The sequence below is a fragment of the Leptopilina boulardi genome, unplaced genomic scaffold (genome assembly GCF_019393585.1).
Source record: "Leptopilina boulardi isolate dan_hultmark-lab unplaced genomic scaffold, ZJU_Lbou_2.1 LbouV2_179, whole genome shotgun sequence".
NCBI lineage: Eukaryota > Metazoa > Arthropoda > Insecta > Hymenoptera > Figitidae > Leptopilina > Leptopilina boulardi.
This window is the reverse complement of record NW_026137728.1, coordinates 2022172-2043577: the sequence shown is the minus strand read 5'-3', so window position 1 is coordinate 2043577 and position 21406 is coordinate 2022172. Positions and strand designations below refer to the sequence as shown.

Below are 21406 nucleotides of genomic sequence, written 5' to 3'. Positions count from 1 at the left end.
CAAGATTCACTTTTATATATAGCACTCTACTCTCTAAATTTGAATAAGTTAAATTTCACTTAGAATGTTTCAAAAGTCTTCTACGTAGAAACATAAGTTTAAAAATAAGTGAAGTATCATTTATTTTTTAATTGCCTATAGACTTATTCTTCTACGTAGAAGACTTTTGAAAGGAGTGGACATCATCATCTCCTTCCACATTCTAAGTGTAATTTCCACTTATTCAGATTTCGAGAGTATAAAATCTATTCAAATCAGAAATGATTTTAAATTATATAACACTTTGCTATTACACAATGAAAAAATACTAAAACGGAGCAACACATTTGTTTATCAGGGTGATTTTTATGTTCTGGACCCCCCCAAAAGTTTTTTTTAATTCTACTTTTAAAAAAAAGAAATAAATGAGATTAAAAAAATTTTTTAGGGGGTCCAGAACATAAAAATTATCCTGTATATATTCACTACACTATCTTATTAATAAATGTTCTAATGTGTTTTAGTGCGCCACGGAGAAAAAAGAATTATTGTGGTTACTAAAAATTAAGTCCACGCAACAATTCCGGATTGTCAATATAGAACCAGCAGTTCTATTTGTTTTTGGGACAAAAAAAATTGTTAAAATGGGATTGTTATTAAAACTATTCGGATTGTTCGGTGAACAAACAGAATTGTTTGATGAACAAAGAAAATTGTTATGGAACAGTTGAAATAACAAAACCAAATTGATAAATCGGCAATACAATTTGTTGTACTAACAAAGCTTTGATCCGTCTAATACAATTTGTTCAGTTTCTTCGCCTTCTAAAATAATCGATAGCAGATTTCCGTAGGTCATATCACCAGTTTCATTTGCATTAAAATCTGTGGAACATGCAGCTTCTGAATCAAATTCTTTGACCTTAAACCAAAAAATTATTTTGAGTTAAAATTTGTTGTTAAATAATATTCAAAATATATTTTGTATTTTTTAAGGTGAGGTTATGTTCAATAGTAACCGAGTATAAGTTACCGATAAACGATGAAATTGTCTCTTCATCCATTCACTATACACTTGCAATAGATTTCTCACTTTAACCGGATTCATTATTTAACAGCACTTTGTCATTTAAAAAAAATAATAATAAAAGCAAAAGTGGCACATATGTGCCAGAAGCAAACGATGGGACAATCTGCACGCCAGTTTGCGAGAATTCAAGATGACCACGTGACATGAAACAATAAACCTGTCAGCTGAACAAATCCGGATTGTTCCATCAGCAATCGACAGAGTACACGCGAATAAATTAATTGTTGTACACTTACTAAATCTGGAACTAACAAATTTTCTATGGTCGCTACAACAAATCTGTATTTTTTACTCAGACAATATATTTGTTACTTTATCAAATTTTTAGTTATTACAACAAAATTTTACTGTTTCTTACAACAAATTTTTATTATTATAACAAAAAATGTTCGTAATACTAAGGAATTACTTTACAGCATTACAGATTTATGTTGTAGCAACCAAACCAAATTTGTTGGTTCCAGATTCATTTTTCTCTTTGTATACCTAACACTAGGAAAACTCTCCTCTTTTTCTTCAGCTTTTATTTTCAATAATTTACGCATTTTTGATTCTCAAATAATATCTCCGAAAAATCTACTGGCAAAGTATAAAAAACAAAAGTGCTTCATTATTTGTGCGCATCTACAGATGAAACGAATTAAGCTAAACATGACAAGAGTTTATTAAAAAATAAAAAGAAAAAAGATGAGACATGAAGGTACAAAGGATTAATTCAGGAATGGACATGTAATTTGTCAGTGGCGTGTAGGTGAATAGAAAGCAGGATGTAAAGACTGAAGATAGTATTAGTGAAGCATATACACACAAAGAGAGAGAGAGCAGAGGATGGAATGGGGTATTTCTGGTGACGGGTGAGCAAGAAGACCGAGTGTCAAGCTCGCCCTCTCGAAATGCATTCGACCAAAACGTAGCTCCTTCGGCAAGGAAGAAAGGGGGATAGTAGGGACTATCCTAGGAGGGCGGATCAATACAATCGCTAATCCGGTGCATTGTGAGGCGAGGCGTGGCGTAGCAAAGAGCTGAGGGTGAGGTGGTGGTCTTGCCTTGCCTTCCTTCTCACTCCTTCACTCTAGTCGCACCCTCATCCACCTTTTCCACCCCATCATCCCCCCCCTCCCGTCTTAGTCCCGGTTTCAACCCCCTATTGCGTTCCACCCACCCCACATTCACCCCCTCAACGACAACCCTAGCTCCTTGTCTGTCTCCTGATGCCCACCCACGGACCATAGCGTATAGCGTCTTGCCGCACTTCCGCACTACCCAAACCCCCCCCCCTTTTGGTGAACTAACAGCCTCCCAACCTCACCCCCCCTTCGCCAGAAACTACATCAGTGTTGGACGAAGATCCGATCACGAGACGAGCAACGGAAGTTGAACCGAATTTTATCTCCGCTTTTTACTTCCAGCCAATGAAAGTTTACTAGTTGCAATTTGATATCTGTACCCGTTAACCTCGCAAATATCTCAAGTGGCTTTTTTACTCTAAGAGGAAAGGCGATAAGAAGTTTCGAGTCTTTGGAAGTTTTCAAAAGCAAAAAAAAAAAACAAAAAAGTTTGATCTTTTAGAATGGTGTAAAGTTACTTGTTCAATTAGATATTATACTATATTTGTTTGAATATTGATTTTGAAATTGAAATATTTATACGTACCACACTTGAAAACTAAATTATTACTACAATTTACTTTAAATATATACAGTTTTCTATTTTACACATTCATTTTTCCATATTTTTTTTTCTCATAGTTTATTTTTCAGCTATTGAATTATTTTTCATTTTACTTACTTTTGCCTTTTGAATTCTTTCCTCTCTCTTTTTTTTACATCGTTTTCTCATTTTTTTTCTATTACTTTTTTTTTCCTTTACTCCTGCTTTCTTTTATCTATTTTATTCTTTTTCTCTTCTTCCTTTTCCTCTCTTTCTTCTTGTTACGTGTTTTTTCTTTACTCTCATTTTTCCTTTTTTCTATTGCCTTATTTTTCCTTTTTCTCCTTTTATCCACATTTTATATCTTTTTCTCTTTTTCCTCTGCAAGCTCACTCTCTTTTTCTTCCCTTTGTCTTTATAAAAATTATTTAATATTTACACTTATTGTATATACATCTCGCATTTATTTCTAAAAAAAAAATTTCAATTCTTATAACTAAAGAACATTTATGTCTGGAAATGCAGACCTTCAGAAAAAAATATTTATATAACATTTAAATAAATTAAAATATAATAATCTGTTCTGGAATGGAGAACTTTTTTTAAAAAACTTGCAACACACGCAGATAAACCTAATTTGAGAACTTTAATGGCGTTAGCAGTTTTTCAAAATTAAATAAAATTTCCAAAATATTCGTCATTTTATATATTTTTTTGGTCCATTAGAAAAAAACACTTTGTTCCTAATCAAACAGCATCGGATTCAGTTGAAACTTGTTATTTGGGGATTTTTGGGGTCACTGCGATTACACCGTCCGACAAAATTCAACTTTTTTTTTGACCCACAAAAAAATCCAACATTTTTGGAAATTAGGACCCAAAAAAAAAAATACCCGTGTCTGACCGTTTTGCTAGATCAAGTCATTTGTGGTTTTTAGGGGTGAAAACAGCCCCTAAATAAAAATTGACAAGATATCTTTTAAAAATTATTAATATTTTATAAAACTTGGTATCTGGGGGTTTTCGGGGTCGCTGATTATTAATCTGATGTCAGATTTTCAAAATTCAAAATGGCGGATTCAATATGGCGGTCAAAATTTTAAAAAGTTATTAAATTTTTTTTAATCCATGGTATCTAGGGGTTTTTTGGGTCGCTGATGACGAATCTGATGTTAAATTGTCAAAATTCAAAATGACGGATATATAATAAACAATTAATAACTTTTTAAAAATTTGATCGCCATATTTTATCCGCCATTTTGAATTTTGAAAATCTGACATCAGATTAATAATTAGTGACCCCGAAAACCCTCAGATACCAAGTTTTATAAAATATTAATAATTTTTAAAAGATATCTTGTCACTTTTCTTTAGGGGTTGTTTTCACCCCTAAAAACCACAAACGACTTGATCTAGCAAAACAGCCAGATACGGGTATTTTTTTTGGGTCCTAGTTTCCAAAAATGTTAAATTTTTTTGTGGGTCAAAAATTGTGTCGGACGGTGTGACAAATTTGATGTCAGTTTTCCAAAATTCAAAATGGCGAATCCAATATGACGGACGAATTTTTAAAAGTTCATCAGATTCACTTGAAAGGCATTACTCGAGAGTTTTTAGGATCGCTGCGTTTACGAATTCGAATTCAATTTTTTAAAATTCAAAATGGAGGATGAAAAATTTCAAAATTAAATGAATTTGTTTGAAAATTGTTATTTGGGGGTTTTTTGGCATAATGGATCCGCTATTTCGAATTCAAAAAAAATTTGACTCCAAATTCGTAATCAGTGACCCGAAAAATCCCAGAGTAACGTGTTTCAAGTGTGAATTCGATGATTTTTTTTTTAAAATCCGTCTGCCATATTGGATTCGACATTTTAAATTTCTCTAAACTGACATCAAACTTGTAATCAACGACCCCAAAAAATTCTTGTATCTAGTAGCTGCTAGCTAGTTACTACGCACAGAAAAAACGCTGGTTAAATTTTGTTGCGGGTAATTTTAACTAATGCTAATTCACATAGACGGTGGCGCCCTCAACTAGGATAAAATTTGTTGCAGTTAATTTTTATACCGATTTTGGGGTAAAAATTCTACTTTTTTTTAGTGTGATAGCCATTACATAAGTCTATACAAAATAAGACTTTATTTTTTTTTTAGATATTGGAGTGGTTTCCAATGTATTTCTGTGTGCTAAACACGATTCCGGGTTCCAAAATTGCGTATCACGTCAGGATTTTGAGGAAAATGGGGATAGAGACCCCAAGAATCGTGTTTTTGAGGGTTTTCAGTATTTTTTTTCTCCTTAACCCGAAGTGATAGACACTTCTTTATAGGCTTAAATTAAATCTTAAATCATATTTTAAAACTCATATGTGCGACGCTCCGCGACAAAAGATACCTAAGATCCCAAAATTTTTAGGTTATATTTAGTGATAATTTTACCTGAATAAAAAGTTCTATTTTAATTAGGCAAAATCAAAAAAGATCTTTTTATTGAGGTAAAACTAACACTAAACATAACCTAAAATTTTTGGGAGCTTAAGTACCTTTTTTCGCGGAGTGTCACACATATACGTATACTATAAGATAAAAAAATTTTGAAATTTTTATTTATCTTGCGTTTATGGGTCTGAAAATGTATGATTTAAGGTTCAAATTAAACCTATATATAGAAGTCTCTAGCACGTCGAGTTAAGGAGAAAAAAATACTGAAAACCCTCAAAAACACAGTTTTTACTCAAAATTATGACGTAATACGAAATTTTTGAACCCGGGATCATGATCAGCACACAAAAATACATTGGAAGCCACTCTAATACCTAAAAAAAAAAAAAAAAAACCTCGCAGACCTGTGTTATCAAATTTTTCCTAATAATTTTCCACACAGAATGATTAAAAATTTACTTTATATTCTAAAAATTTTGTAAATATTATCCAATTTAAATGAATGATGGGTATTACTTTCTTCTGAAAATATTTCTTACATCGTCACCGCTGGGATTTTTAAATAAAAGTGCACCGTTTTTTAAAATATGGTTATTTGTTGAAAAAAACAGGGTGTCTACTAAAAATCTGAATTAAAATTCCAGGGACTTTTCCAGGACTTTCCAGGACAAATTTCTTATTTTTCCAGGACATTAAATTGGATGACTTTAAGGAATAAAAAAATTTTTAGTTTAACTATTGTTTTCAGAAATTATTAAAAAATTAATTAATTACTTAAGTAAATTTTCATTTTACTTATTTAATGAAATTTTTTAACTTGATTGACAAAATTAGAAATTTTTGAAAATTTAAAAGCAAAATATAAAAAATTCAAGGACAAAAATTAAAATTCCAGGACTTTTAAGAACATTCCAGGACATTTTTTCAAATTTCAGGACATTTTCAGGACTTCCAGGACTAGTAGACACCCTGAAAAAGTAAAAATCATTTTTTAAAGAAATAACCACACTGCAAAGAGAAGTATTTTATTTTAAGAAGTTTTCGATAGCGTTTTTAAGACATTAAGATGTTTAAGATGTCTTGAAAACGCTACCAAAACATCTTAAAATAAGATACTTCTTTTTGCAGTGCATATTTAAAAAAACGGTGCACTTGTTTAAAAATCCCAACCGTGACGATGTTAAGAAATATTTTCCGAAGAAACTAACCCATCATTCATTTAAATCGGATCATTTTTACAAAATATTCAAAAAGCAATATATGAATTACTTCTGAAAAAGAGTTTTTATTTCCCCCACAATAATGATAATAATAATTAACTTTCACTAATGAAATATTTGTATTCATTAATTTTTTCTCTATGACAAAAAATAAAAAACAAATATTTTATTTACTTGATTTATTTAATGTATACTATATATATACTTTTCAAAGCGAAACTCTGCTCAACTTCCGCAATTAAATTTTGTAACAATGTTATCTTAGCAGCTTCAAATTATTGTAATACATTTCGTGAAAACTTGCGCATAAAGTACACATTGGACTGTTCTTTATAAATTCTAGGACAAACTTTCCCTCGTCGGCAAATTAGTAAATGAAACACTAATTCATTTAAATAACCTGATGAATGTACAATTTGTAAACTATCTCTTCTGGGGAAGAAGACTAATTAAGAAAATGTCTTTCTTCTATAACTTTGCTTATTCAGTAAAATCTATATATATATAGCGAGAATTACATCTTGTATAAGGCAAAGCTGTAACTTTTATGAGGGAAGAAAAAAAACAAAAACAGCCTGGCGAGAAATCTGATAAGAGCAAGATCAAGCGAAATGTATATAGGGAAAAAAGAAAGAGAGAGAGAGAGAGAGACAAAAAACAGTAACTTCATCTTTCGGGAGAAAAGGTATATACACTGGCTTTTACTTATTTGTAAAGTCGTTTTCAACTGCCGAAGAAGCAGAAGTTCAAACCCAACTTTTACACGCTGTCGATTCGTCCCTTTTACTTATATATATATATACTTCTCTCTGTGTGTCCATAAACTACTCTTGCATCTTTTTCAGAGTGCGCCGCCCACTCTTAAACGAGATGGACCCAAACAAACTCGTGCTCTCTCGCGAACACCCCAAAACTGTGTTACTAGAATAAACTCTGTCCGAGGCAGGAGCAATTTACCGGCACAAATATGCACATGTACTTGGCTAACACAACAACAAACATTATCCGAGAGTGTGTCAATGCGAGTGCATGGAACGATGTACATATATATATATATATAGTTATATACATGTATACTCACGCTCTGTATAACAATAATACACTCTTTCTTCCTAGTGTCAAAACTAGAAGAAAGAACAATAAATTTCGCGCATTATATATATGACATAAACCTTCCGCTATCCCACATAATAATAAGTATTCGTGTCTAAAATTTTCAAGAGAATATAGTGAAAAAAAACTTAAATGTTTTTTTAATTTTATATGATTTTATTACACTGAAAAAAAATTTATTTGATTCAAATACCGGTGTATTTGGTTATTATCAAATAAATATTTACTTGAATCAAATATTTCTTATTTGAATCAAATAAATGGTATTTGCTTCAAATACACAGAAAATTAAAAGGCATTAAAATAAGCTGCAACGCTTATTATTTTAATCCAATTTTGCTTATTTTAATCCATTTTGGTATTAAAATAATCAAAATTGGATTAAAATAATAAGCGTTGCAGCTTATTTTAATGCCTTTTAATTTTCTGTGTACTGAAATATTTGATTCAAATAAGAAATATTTGATTCAAGTAAATATTTATTTGATAATAACCAAATACACCGGTATTTAAATCAAAAAAATTTTTTTTTCAGTATAGTTATAATTGGTTCATAACAGCATATGCAGGGTGTCCAGCAAGCAGTACAAAAAAAATTCCCTGACTTTTCCCTGAAATTCCATGACTTTTTTCTAACCTTATTCCATCTTTTTTAAAATAAATATTTAATATTAAAGAAATGAAAAGTATCAAATATTAAAGTACTTTTAAGATAATAAAAAACATTTTATTTATTAGCATTATAAACTTTTTCTTGAACTAAAAAATTTTTTAAATTCATAAAAATATTCATTTTTGGCAAATTTTTATAAAATTTCCCTGACTTTTAATTAAATTCCCTGACATTTGCCTGACAAAAAAAATTTCCCTCACCGCTGGACACCCTGATGTAATTTTTAGATTCACAATGTTAATTTTTTTCAATCACTTTTCTCGTAAAATACTGAATTAATTGAGGTGGAATTTTGTAGAGGATTCTAGAATATATAACATCGGTGAAGTTTACAACGTTTATGATCAATAATTGAAAAAAAATATATTTTCCACTTAGAAAATAATAATTAATTTTTTGCCTACAAATTTTCCTTTGAAAAATTTAATAATCAAAAAAAGATACAAACATTTTTTTAAAAAAAAAAATTATAATAATTTGCACAGAATATTTTTTCTTCTAAATCTTTTATCATAAACGCTGTGAACTTAGCCGACGTAAAATATGATAAGAAAAGGCAGTGAGGTGCCTTATCATATATTTTATAGACTTTTCTCCACAAAATTCCAGTTCAATCCATATTTAGTATTTTACGAGAAAAGTGGTCGAAAAAATTAGCATTTTGGACCTATAACAATCACATGTATCGGCATAATTTTAATTGAGAGTCAGTTTTTAAAAATTCAAAATGGCGGATCCAATATGGCGGATTTTTTTTTAAATTTCAACGAAATCGTTTGAAACTAGATATTCGTGTGTTTTTAGGATCGCTGATTACGAATATGAAGTCAGTTTTTAAAAATTCAAAATGGCGGATTTAATATGGCGGACAATTTTTTAAAAAATTAGTTTTATTTCTATAAAATTTAGTATCTAGGGGTTTTCGGGGTCGCTGATTGCGAATTTAACGTCAGATTTTAAAAATTCAAAATGGCGGATACAATATGGCGGACAATTGTTTTCAAAATTGTTCGATTTCTATAAAATTTGGTATCTAAGGGTTCTCGAGGTCGCTGAATTACGAATCTAAAGTCAGATTTTAAAAATTCAAAATGGCGGATCCAACATGGCGGATATTTTTTTTTAATTTCAATGAAATCGTTTTAAACTAGACATTCGTGTATTTTTGGGGTTGCTGATTACGAATATGAAGTCAATTTTTTAAAACTACAAAATAGCAAATACAAAATTCGTTTTTGCAGTGATTAACAAAAAAAAATTCGACAAAGTTTCTTCATTCGCAAATTAAAACAATTCAATAAGCACTCTTGAAACTACTCAGCCTTTAAGATTACAAAATTTTCATTCACGATAATATATATGACCATAAACAAGTCAAGAAACAATAATTGCTTCGATTGTTTTACTGAGAGTTACGTAATGTAAATTAATAATTTAAATTTCTCCAATGTAATCACATAAAATACATAATGTTGTAAATTAGTGTAAATAAATAAGAAGGTAAATAATAAATGAAGCTATAAAAAAAACCATATAAAATGAAGGAAGTCTATATAGACGCGTAGAGTATATAACCTAACAGTGTAACAAGTGCAAATCGAAAGCAAATTCGGAAATGAACACCAGGGAAAATTTTTTTTCTTGCCCATCGCTTATCGTTTGCTTCGTTCCGACACTGGACGATCGCAAGTTCATACGCCAATTACCAATTGATTGCTTGCAAATTATAGGAAATTTCGTTCTACAGAAGCGAACGCGCATTCGTCTCTAACTATATCAGGGCACTTTGCCCATCAACTCTCTAAATTCTCATATCTCGTGTCCCGAACCTTACAGTGAATCAGTTATAGGTATTTAGTACAGTTGAGCAAACGATAATTTCAGTTGCTATACGTTCAATTGAAAGCATATATACGACATTGCGCCTAAATGCATTGCAAATCGATTTTATACCGACATCGACAGTTTAATTTGTCATTCTTTGAAAAAACATCAAAATCAAATTTGAGCAAAGATTTTACATTTTGATTTAATGTTAAAAATTATAAGAAAAATGCATTTATTTAAAAAAAGATTTTCCATTTAATTAAAATCATTTTTTTTTGTCAAAAATATATCATGTATAAGGATGATAACTTTATATGCAAGCCGCATAATTGCATATAATTTCTTAAAATATTAAGTATAAAATAAGAAGCCTTTATGTTGTTAAGTCTTGTTGCACCTTGTAAATCATATTTTTCAATCGCATAATTTCGCATAATTGACACTCATTTGCAGCATAATATGCCTATGTTGCATAATAATCGCATAATTAGATCAAAATGCTGTTAAATTTTTTATTTTGACTATTGTATATATAAACAATATATATATATAAAATTGCTAAAAAGATTGTTTTCCTCAAGAGCAAAATTGTGATAAATTTTTTCTATGAAATTTTTTGAGATATAACTTTTGAAGGTTTAACTTTTTATACGTTTGTTTTTTTAAAAAATTCCTGTACATTTCTCGTATATAAATTTTTAAGACATTTCATATTATTAACAAAAATGATGTAGCAGCATATTTTCTAAATATATTTAAATATATTAACCTTTAATTTTAATTGGATTAAATTAAAAAAAAAAATTATTTTAATTTATCATATTTGATATAATCGAAAATATTGCCGACTCGGTAAATTTATTCCTCATTCAAATTGAATCGCGCCATTTAATGGAGCGTCGAGTAAACTCATTTCTTTAATTTACCGCAAAATCTTATTTTGCATATACAAACATCAGTAGTTCTTGATAAAAAAAAAAAAATACACTACCGTATTTATTAAAAGGATCAGATAAAAAACTTAAAAATTTGTCTTTGACTACGTTTGACATGAGAATGCAGTAATAGAAACTTTATTTACTAAATCTCATTATATATAGAAAGTGGATATATATATAAATGATAATATCTCAACGATCTTGGAAAGGAGAATCACATTCTGTGCTCGGTTATATGGTGATCTTTCGACTATCTGACAGTGAACGAGCATAATTGAATAGTCTTTGTAAAGAATCTTTTGCAAAAATTTTCTACATTGCGTGTGAGTGTTAACCCACGCACATATACCACCTACGCAATTCTTAATATGAGAGACGCAGCATTCAGCTGCGTAAAGAATTGCACGAGTTCACTCAAGATATAGGGTGATTCTTAAAGAAAACAATACGAATTTTATTGCATATTCAGGGTGTCTACTATTTTTCAGTCTTTGAATTCACTGTTATTTCCCAGTTTAAGATATGAAAGTTTTTTCTCACTACAAGTATATTATAAAATAAATAATACCTTTAATATTAATGTATAACTGCTAATTTAATACTATAATCATAATAAATAAGTTTAAAATAAAATTTTAAAGAAACTAAAATTTTTTTTTTGTTTATAAAATAACACCGTTTTATTGTCAGAAAATAATTGTACTTGTGAAATACACACGATTTTACATATATAATTTATTTGATTTAAATACCATATACAGTATCGTATCAACCATAACTACTTTCTTGTATTTCACATTAACTTTGAGCATATATACGATATACCGATCAATGGTACAGTTCACGGAGAAAAATAGTTAATACCGTAGCTAACCCGAATTGCTATTAAAAGGATAGAAATTATTGTTAGCTATAAAACAACTAAAAATTCACTATCCATATAATAGCAAACTCATTTTTCTCCGTGTTGTTTTCTTACATATTAGCACACGATTTGATAAAAATTTTATTAAATTTACCATTTTAGGTATTTTATTTCCCCCCTCACAGGTGTCTGGAAAGTAAAAAAAGTTTGCCTACGATGCCAAGAAAAATCATTGTTACCTGGTGGTTCCTTGGCACCCCCTGAAACGAGAAAATTTAACCCAAAAATCATAGCTGTTCATTTAGAGAAGTTTCACCCCTTTCTAAGGGTGATTTTGAAATTTTTCCAAAAAAAATTGTTTTTTAAGGGTCAGAAATAAGTTTGAAATTATGTTAATGATTTTTATTTATGGCAATGTATTTGTAGAACCTCATTTTCTAGATACAAGCCATTAAAAAATTTTTTATTAAAAAAACTAGAATTCGTAACTTTTATTTTATGTAGGTGACGATTTTTAATAATTTAATTAACAGTGAATTTTAATTTTTTGGAAAGTTAAAAATGTGTATTTTCAATACTAAAAATATTGAGATGTCCTTTTTTGTTATTTTCGAGATATTAATTAATGAATTATTTAATGTTAATAAAAAATGCAATATTTTATAAACAAATAATGTTATCGTAATTTAGCGTTACCAATTGAAAGCTGACGTAATTCCGCATCCAACGAGACTAATATGAACTATTTTGAATCAGAGGGATTTTTATAAACAATTGCAATGTTATGCGATTATTTATAAACAATCCACTAACCCAAAATTCTTCATATAGGGCTCGTTGGATTCGGAATTAAGGTAGCTTTCAATTGGTAACGTCAGAATTACGATAACTTTATTTGTATATAAAATATTTTATCTTTTGTTAACGTTAAATAATTAAATAATTAATATCTCGAAAATAACAAACAAGGACATCTCAATATTTTTTGTAGTAAAAATACACAATTTTAACTTCTCAAAATAATCAAAATTCACTGTTTAAATTTTTCAAAAAATCCAAATCCTTCCCTCTCCTACAGGCAGTTTTTGAGAAAACCTAACAACACTTCGTGGTGGAATTTCGCCCTATACATATATAAATTCATTAACACGATTTATTTATTTACTAATTAAATCATCCAAAATCGTCACCTACATAAAAGAAAAGTTACGAATTCGAGTTCTTTTTTATTAAAAAAATTTTTAATCACTTATACCTATAGAAAATGAGATCCTTCAAACACACCCACATAAATGAAAATCATTAACATAATTTAAAACTTATCTCTGACTCTTAGAAAACAAGTTTTTTGAAAAAATTTCGAAACTTCTCTAAATGAACAGCTAAGATTTTCGGGTTAAGTTTTCTCGTTTCAGGGGGTGCTAAGGAACCACCAGGTAACAATGATTTTTCTTGGCATCGTAGGCAAACTTTTTGTGGACTATTTCTCGGTTTTTTTTTCGTTTCCCGGCTATTACACGGACGAAGAATTTTGATCGTGACAACGTCTTTTTTAATTTTTTTAATCGAATAACACAAAAATCTTGAAAATATGACTTCGAATTCTGGCCGTCGATATGAACGCCAATTTTTCTGACTAACTCCCTAGACCTTGGAGTAAGACGTTGTCATGTCAAAAAATACAACTAAATTTATGTAATAAAATTTTTTCGAATAAATTAAAATATTTACCTTAATAACGAATTTTCAGCTTCAAGGAGATTTTTTCAAACTAAATAGCCCTCGGAGATCCCTACTTTCAAGTTAAATTTCCATTCAGAAAATATGAAAAATAACCGTAAAATAGACCGAGTTCTAAAAAGTCTGAATATGAAGAATTCGGCGTCCTTCAAGATACCCTTTTTTACTTTTGCCCTTATCTTTGAAGTACGTGACACTACAAGCATCGAGGATAGAATCTGTAAAAAGAAAAATTAAAATACTGTCAGCGCTGCACTAACATGTAGTTAAATCTTTAACCTTTAATCGAATAACACAAAAATCTTAAAAACATAACGTTTAAAAATTGCAAAAACGGAGTTTAGAAATTACTTCTCATCTTTTGAGGAGTCAATATTTTGGATTTATCTTTGGAAGAGTGATAGAGGAAGGGTCACTGAGAAGAGCTCTTCTATGTTATTAAATGTTGAAAGTTGATGACCTGGTGAGTTATTTTATTAATTTTTCTTCATGAGTATGATTCAAGAATGAACGCTAGGTGAGAATTTCGACGCTACGCGGGAGCTCACAGTACTCGCCTACCATTCAACTCACGAAGCATTCAGACTCACGTACCATTCATAATTTGTCTCAAATGAACACTAGGCGAGAATTTCGACGCTACGCGGGAACTCGCAGTATTCGCCTACTGTTCAACTCGCGAAGCATTAAAACTCGCATACCGTTCAGAAATTGTCTCGAAAATTTCAGATATTGTACTATCTATATCAAAAACATAAGTTAAAAATTAACATAACATCAATACTCAAGGTTAAACGACAGAATCATAGATTAAAACGAACATAACTTCAAAAATCAAGGACATATGTTAAAAACCAAAGTTTTTGATAGAGTAGAGACGGACATAACCTCAAAATTATTATCAGATGTCAAGATATGACCCCCTCCCTTTAAACTTTTAAAGGTCATAGGTCAAAGGAAAACATAACCTTAAATTTACGTTAAAGGTCATAGGCGTGTAGGCGAATATAACCTCAAAATTTGGTCAGAGTTGTAGAAAAAATCTGACATTACCCCAAAATTAGGGTCATAGGTTAGAAGGACATCATCCGTGGTGCATCTTAGAAACAAATTCTTTAAAATGAAATAATAAATTTTATTTAAAGAAATTGGGTAAAATTAATCTTTAAAAACATATAAAAACTTATTCGGTCCCTAATTAATTGAGACCATAAAGTGTATCAAATTGTTGATAAAATGCAACGTTTTTTTTTACATAAAAAATGTAAATATCTAAAAATTGTATATTGTCAATAAACGTCATTAAGAAAATCTCCTTAATGACGGATTAAGGGATAGACATGGGATGCTACGAGGGTCGTATGAGCATTCAGTCCCGAACTGCCGGACGCTTGTGGGTCGCATGGGTGGGGAAAGGTCACTTCCCCTCACGGGACGCAATCGATGACTGCCCACATACACCCCCGTAGCCTTTGTTTAACAAACGATAATTGTCCACGAGCCTATGGGGCTATTGGGATGATATTGGTATTGGGTACTACCACACCTTAGTCCATTGTAAATCAATCTGTGGTCACGATAAACCAGTTGGTCAAACTCTAATAAGCAAAGCCAAACTGTATACGTCACATTAATGATCAAGCGCATATTAGATTTTTCTTTTTTTACTTTTTAGAATAAATTCAATTACATTTCTTAAAGAATTTCAATGTCTACAATTTTTTTAATATATATAATATACAATGCATTCATTCTTCCTCTAATGTCCAAGTCAAAAAATAAAATTTATTGGTTGAGCTTGAAACTTTGGTAAATTACACAGGTCTACATTGTTTTTTTTTTTTTACATCAGAGAGTGGTTTCCAATGTATTTTTGTGTGCTGAACACAAATTAAAAGAAAAATAAAGTTTTTGTATTGGCTTGAAATTTTGGTTAATTACTGCAATATTTAAGGGTAACAAATTCCTAAAATATGACTTTTAATTTTTCAGAAACTTTGCAAAATCACGTCAAGATTTTGAGTAAAGTGGGGGTAAAGTCTCCAAAAACCGTGTTTTTGAGGGTTTTTAATGTTATTTTTCTCCTTAATCTGACCTGCTAGAGACTTCTATATAGGCTTTAATTATCGTACACTTTAAGACTCATATGCGCAAGATAAAAAAATATTAGGTTAAAAACACCCAAAAAGTTTATTGGTGTCTTTAACCCTATTTTTTAAAAAATTTCAAATTTTTTTTTTATTTTACCCATATGGGCCTTAAAGTGTAGGATTTAAGCTTTAATTTAAGCCGATATAGAAGTCTCTAGTACGTCAAGTTAAGGAGAAAAAAACTGAAAACACTCAAACACACGATTTTTGCGGACATTATCCCTACATTCCTCAAAATCTTGAGATGATTTTGCAAAGTTTCTGAAAAATTATAGAAGTCATATTTTAGGAATTTGTTACCCTTAAATATTGCAGTAATTAACCAAAATTTCAAGCCAATACAAAAACTTTATTTGTTTTTTAATTTGGACGTTTAACCCCTTCGCAGTCGAGGCCAAAATCTCATAAGTGGGCCCAAAATGTCAGTAAATTTTTGAATGACCAAAATTTGTGAAAATGTGTATACTATGGTATTTAAGGTCGCTGATTACGATTCCAAAGTCAAATTTTAAAAAATTCAAAATGGCGGAGCCAATATGGCGGACGATTTTTTAAAAAATGGCAAAAATGATTTAAAAATACTTAAAAATTGTTACTCGGGGGTTTTTGGGGTCGCTGATTACGAATCTAAAGCCAGATTTCAAAAATTCAAAATGGCAGAACCAATATAACGGACAATTTTTTTAAAAAATGGCAAAAATTATTTAAAAATTCTTGAAAATTGTTACTTGGGGGTTTTTGGGATCGCTTATTACGAATCTAAACTCAGATTTCAAAATTTCAAAATGGCCGAGCCAATATGGCGGACGATTTTTTAAAAAATGACAAAAATGATTTTAAAATACTTAAAAATTATTATTCAGGGGTTTTGAGGGTCACTGATTACGAATCTATAGTCAGATTTCAAAAATTCAAAATGGCGTTACCAATGTAGCAGATAATTTTTAAAAAATTTAAAAATTAATTAAAATTACTTAAAATTTGTTACTCAGGGGTTTTGAACGTTGCTGTTTACGATATTCAAGTCAGATTTTGAAAATTCAAAATAGCCTAGTATATGGGTCTGATTATTATTGTATCCATTTTGAATTTTTGTAATTCTGACATCAAATTCGGAATCAGCGACCCCAAAAACCCCCGAATAACGAGTTTCAAGCGAATATGGTCAATTTTCAAAATGTTTGGTCGCCATATTGGATCCGCCATTTTGAATTTTTTAAATCTGACATCAAATTCGGAAGCAGCGACCCCAAAAACCCCGGAGTTACAAATTTTAGTCCAATTCCGTCTTATTATTGGGCTCAAAATTTATGTGCGTGTATACACGTCATCGACACCCAAATTTTTAAGAATATAAGCATCAATTCATCAATTCATCAACTAATTTTTAAAAATTATGATACTTTGCAGGAATGATCTCAATAAGGTATCAAAATTACAAAAATAAACAGAGTTTTAATAAATTATTTAATATTCACTTTAAAATATAAAAAAAAAGTATGAGGTGCTGAAAATTGTCAGTTTTTCCTTTCGTGATCTTAATACCTTCGAGAGCATTCCTGATGCAAAGTATCATAATTTTTAGAAATTACTCGGCAACGAATATGTGTCGAAATATAAATGGATTGACTCATAAATAAATTATTTTTAACTAATTACAAAAAAATGAGGTCTTCTCTAAAATATATTGTTTTTCATTTACATTTCATAACGTTAACATTACAATTGTTGGCAATTTGATATTATAATTTTAAAAGAACAATATAAAATAAACGCACTGATACATATATATATATATTCTGTTCGTATAATATGCATTCTATTTCCGCGGGCTCCACAAGTGGTAATGAGATCGTAAATACCCAGTAATCATCAGACAGAACGTCTAGTATCATGTGACGACAACGACCAGTCAGTCGTCATCTTAGCTCAAAGTTGCGGCAGGTTTATGTCTGCTCCTTTCGTCATGCCTCTGCATGAGTTGGGAATTACATACCCATAAAATTCTTAGAATAAGACGGAACCAATTGCAATGCCCACGTCTGACGTTTCTCCAAGATGTACGTGCGACAATGTAGAGAAACAAAAAAAATCAATAATTTTACTCTCAATAAGTCACGGCTTACGATAGTACGAGGAGACTTGAGCCTCCTTGAGCATAGGCTAAAACTGCTCGAAGCTATATAGTATATATATACAATATATATATATATATGTATATAAGTATGCAATCTCTGGAGGTAGTCGAAAGATGCAGAAAACTTGGCAGTAACATTCAAGAGTCAAAGGGCTGACAGCAAACTTGCATAAGTAATATCTTTTATATTCTGATCAGTATATGAAACAAGTTTACTGTACATTAATTCACAGACAAAAGTAATAAAAATCATCAGAAACATGCACTTTGACAGGTGCATAGTTCAGAAGCGTCGAATTATCACTTTTATATGACTATATGTTACATAATTTTGCTCTGTTACAGCTTGTATATATATCTACAAGCATCAGGAAGTAAAATTTGTGATCAAGAATTTCACATGGGAGAATGTTTGATTTTACAAAATAGAGAGAAAATAATAATTCCCTATATGTAAATCATCGTTCAAATTAACTAAATAATTTTTTTAATCTATAAAAATTTTTTAAATTACTACAGCAGGGAAAAAACAACATTAAACATTTAATAAATTATATAATAAATAAAAGAATTATCGATAATTAAATTAGGGCCCGGAATCAATTAGAATTACTCGTGGGTTTTTTGGGTCTCTGATTATGAATCTGGTATCAGTTTTTTTAAAATTCAAAATGCCGTATACAAAAAATAGCGAAAATTTTCCTAATAATTTGATCAGATTTCACAATTCTCGCCATATTCGATCCGCCATTTTGAATTTTTAAAAACTGATGCCAGATTCGTAATCGGAAATCCAAAAATCCCCCAGGTATAAAGTTTGAAACAAATCCAATTACTTTTTTTAAAAAAATTCCTCCATATTGGATTCGCCATATTGAGTTTTTAAAAATTTAACTACAGATTCGTAATCAGGGAACTCAAAAACTCTTAGAGGACAATTACAATTATCGATGCATTAATATTCTTAGATTCTGTATGGGAAGAGAGAGAGATGTAATATACTATTTATAACCTCATACACTCAAAAGCAGATAAATTGAAAAAAAAATTTATAACCTTAAAAACGTACATGGAAGTCACCATTTTTGGCAAAAAAATTTATATTATTCATCATTATGCATGTTTAAAAGTTGTGCTTCTTTAACAGAATCTTTTTTAAAGTACCTAAATTTTGGACCAATTTTTCGAAACCTATCGTAATTTTTTTTTTTACTGTTTCGCCCTATTTTTCCTGTATTCTGTATACAGATCTATACTGTCGAAAAAAAGTTATTCATTTATGTCGTTTCTGTTCAAAGTTCTACGATTTTGTTACCAAATTTGACAAAATCACCCACTTTGTGGCAAACGGATGAACCTGTTGGTGCTTGAAATTTGAAAATAAATATTTAAACAATGTCCCCAATAATTAATTATAATATTTATTTCGTTAGAAATTGTTGTCCTGACAACAATTAACATTGTTTAAATATTTATTTGCAATTTTTATTTGTTTTATTACTTTTGAGTTTACTAAAAAATATTTATTTTACTCACTAAATCTGAATTAGTTATTTTTGACCCTAATTCATCAGAGCAGATTCGTTCATTAAATGAATTAGTAAACGTTTTGACTAATTCTTAGTCAAAAATTACTAATTGATAGTAGAAAACTACTAATTCATTTACTAAGACTACTATTTCAATTAGTTAAATTTAATAAATGAGTTAGTAGTTTTCTACTATCAACTCAGTAGATTTACTCAAAAGTGAATAATTTAAATTTAGAACGTATAAATACATAAGTTATTGATTTGAAAACACTTCATTTGATTAAAACAAAAATTATTATGTTCAAATAAATATTTATTTGATAATAAGTAACCGATTATTAGAACCAAAATAAATTTTTTTTAAGTGCGCAAAATAATTTTAAACTATATATGTTACTTACAATATATATTTTAAAATTTTAATTTAATTTTAAAAAATAATACTTTTAAAAAATGAGAAAATTTAACATTTTTTAAAAACATTTCTAACAATTAAAAAACTTGTTCAAAAATGTTTTCTAAATAGTTTCGTAAATATTGGTTAAGAAGAGGGCAGCACTTCTCGACGCTCTCTGCAGAATTCTGCAAGTCGATAACCTTGTGCATAGTTGCAATAAAAATTAATAGATGTCTTTATTTTAAATTTAAAATTTTCGCAAATATGTAATTTTTATTTAAATATTTATAATTGTCAATATTAATAATAATTGTTGAATTAATCAATTATGAAATTAGTTTCTGCCGTCATAAATCTACTTGGGAGTCAAAATTTGTGAACTGTGCCGGCATTTTCTTAGAGATCGAATTTTTTTTTTATTAAATTCACATTTTTCTATTCAAAACAATAAATAAAAAATACAACTTAAACAGTTTTGCGAAATTTTTATATTTATACAAGTTATTGTTACAAACATTTTTTTTGCATGAACTTACAAAAAAGTGTTTTTCTATTAATCTAATTAATAAAACTTTCTGATTTTTGGTATACTTATTTAAAATTAAAGCTGCTTTCGATTGATATTAATTATTTGAAAAAGTTAATTAATTTGTTAAAAATATAAACAATTTAATTAAATAAATAAACATAATATTAACTTCTCAATTAATTTTTCAGTTCTTTTTTGTTGCACATTACTTATAATTTAATCTAGAATCATTTGCAAAAAGAAAAACTTGATAACTTGTATTCAGTTAATAGTAATTGAAGATTTTATCCGAGCGTGAAGCAAAATTAACCATTCTTTTTGACACAATGTATGAAAAAGTGTTCTGACAAGTTGCGATCTTTGTTTATTTAATAAACATTTAAGAAAAACAACTTTTTGTAAGTTCATGCAAAAAAATGTTTGTAACAATAACTTGTATAAATTTAAAAATTTCGCTAAACTGTTAAAGTTCAAGTTCTTGATAGATAATAATTTATCGTAGATTAAATATAAAAGAGAAGTGTATTTTTAAATTTTGACAATGAAAAAAAAATTTATTTGATTCAAATACTCGATTACTTGACTATTATCAAATAAATATTTACTTGAACCAAATGATTTTTATTTGAAATAAATAAATTGTATTTAAACCAATAATTTCTGTACACGGAGAAAAAAGAATTGTTGTGGTTACTAAAAATTAAGTCCACGCAACAATTACGTATTGTCAATATAGAACCAGCAGTTCTATTTGTTTATGGGACAAAAAAAATTGTTAAAATGGGATTGTTATTAAAACTATTCGGATTGTTCGGTGAACAAACAGAATTGTTTGATGAACAAAGAAAATTGTTATGGAACAGTTGAAATAACAAAACTAAATTGTTAAATCGGTAATACAATTTGTTGTACTAACAAAGCTTTGATCCGTCTAATACAATTTCTTCAGTTTCTTCGCCTTCTAAAATAATCGATAGCAGATTTCCGTAGGTCATATCACCAGTTTCATTTGCATTAAAATCTGTGGAACATGCAGCTTCTGAATCAAATTCTTTGACCTTAAACCAAAAAATTATTTTGAGTTGAAATTTGTTGTTAAATAATATTCAAAATACATTTTG

General features: G+C 29.3%; 1 long non-coding RNA gene across 2 annotated transcripts in view; it reads right to left on the bottom strand.

Annotated features, from left to right (window-relative positions):
* The window catches only part of LOC127277786 (uncharacterized), a 342439-nt gene that overhangs the window by 309065 nt on the left and 11968 nt on the right, over positions 1–21406 (bottom strand). For both annotated transcript variants that reach the window (XR_007842408.1, XR_007842407.1), the window contains exon 3: positions 13532–13758. This is a non-coding gene — a long non-coding RNA (uncharacterized LOC127277786). The remainder of the gene's footprint in view (positions 1–13531; positions 13759–21406) is intronic.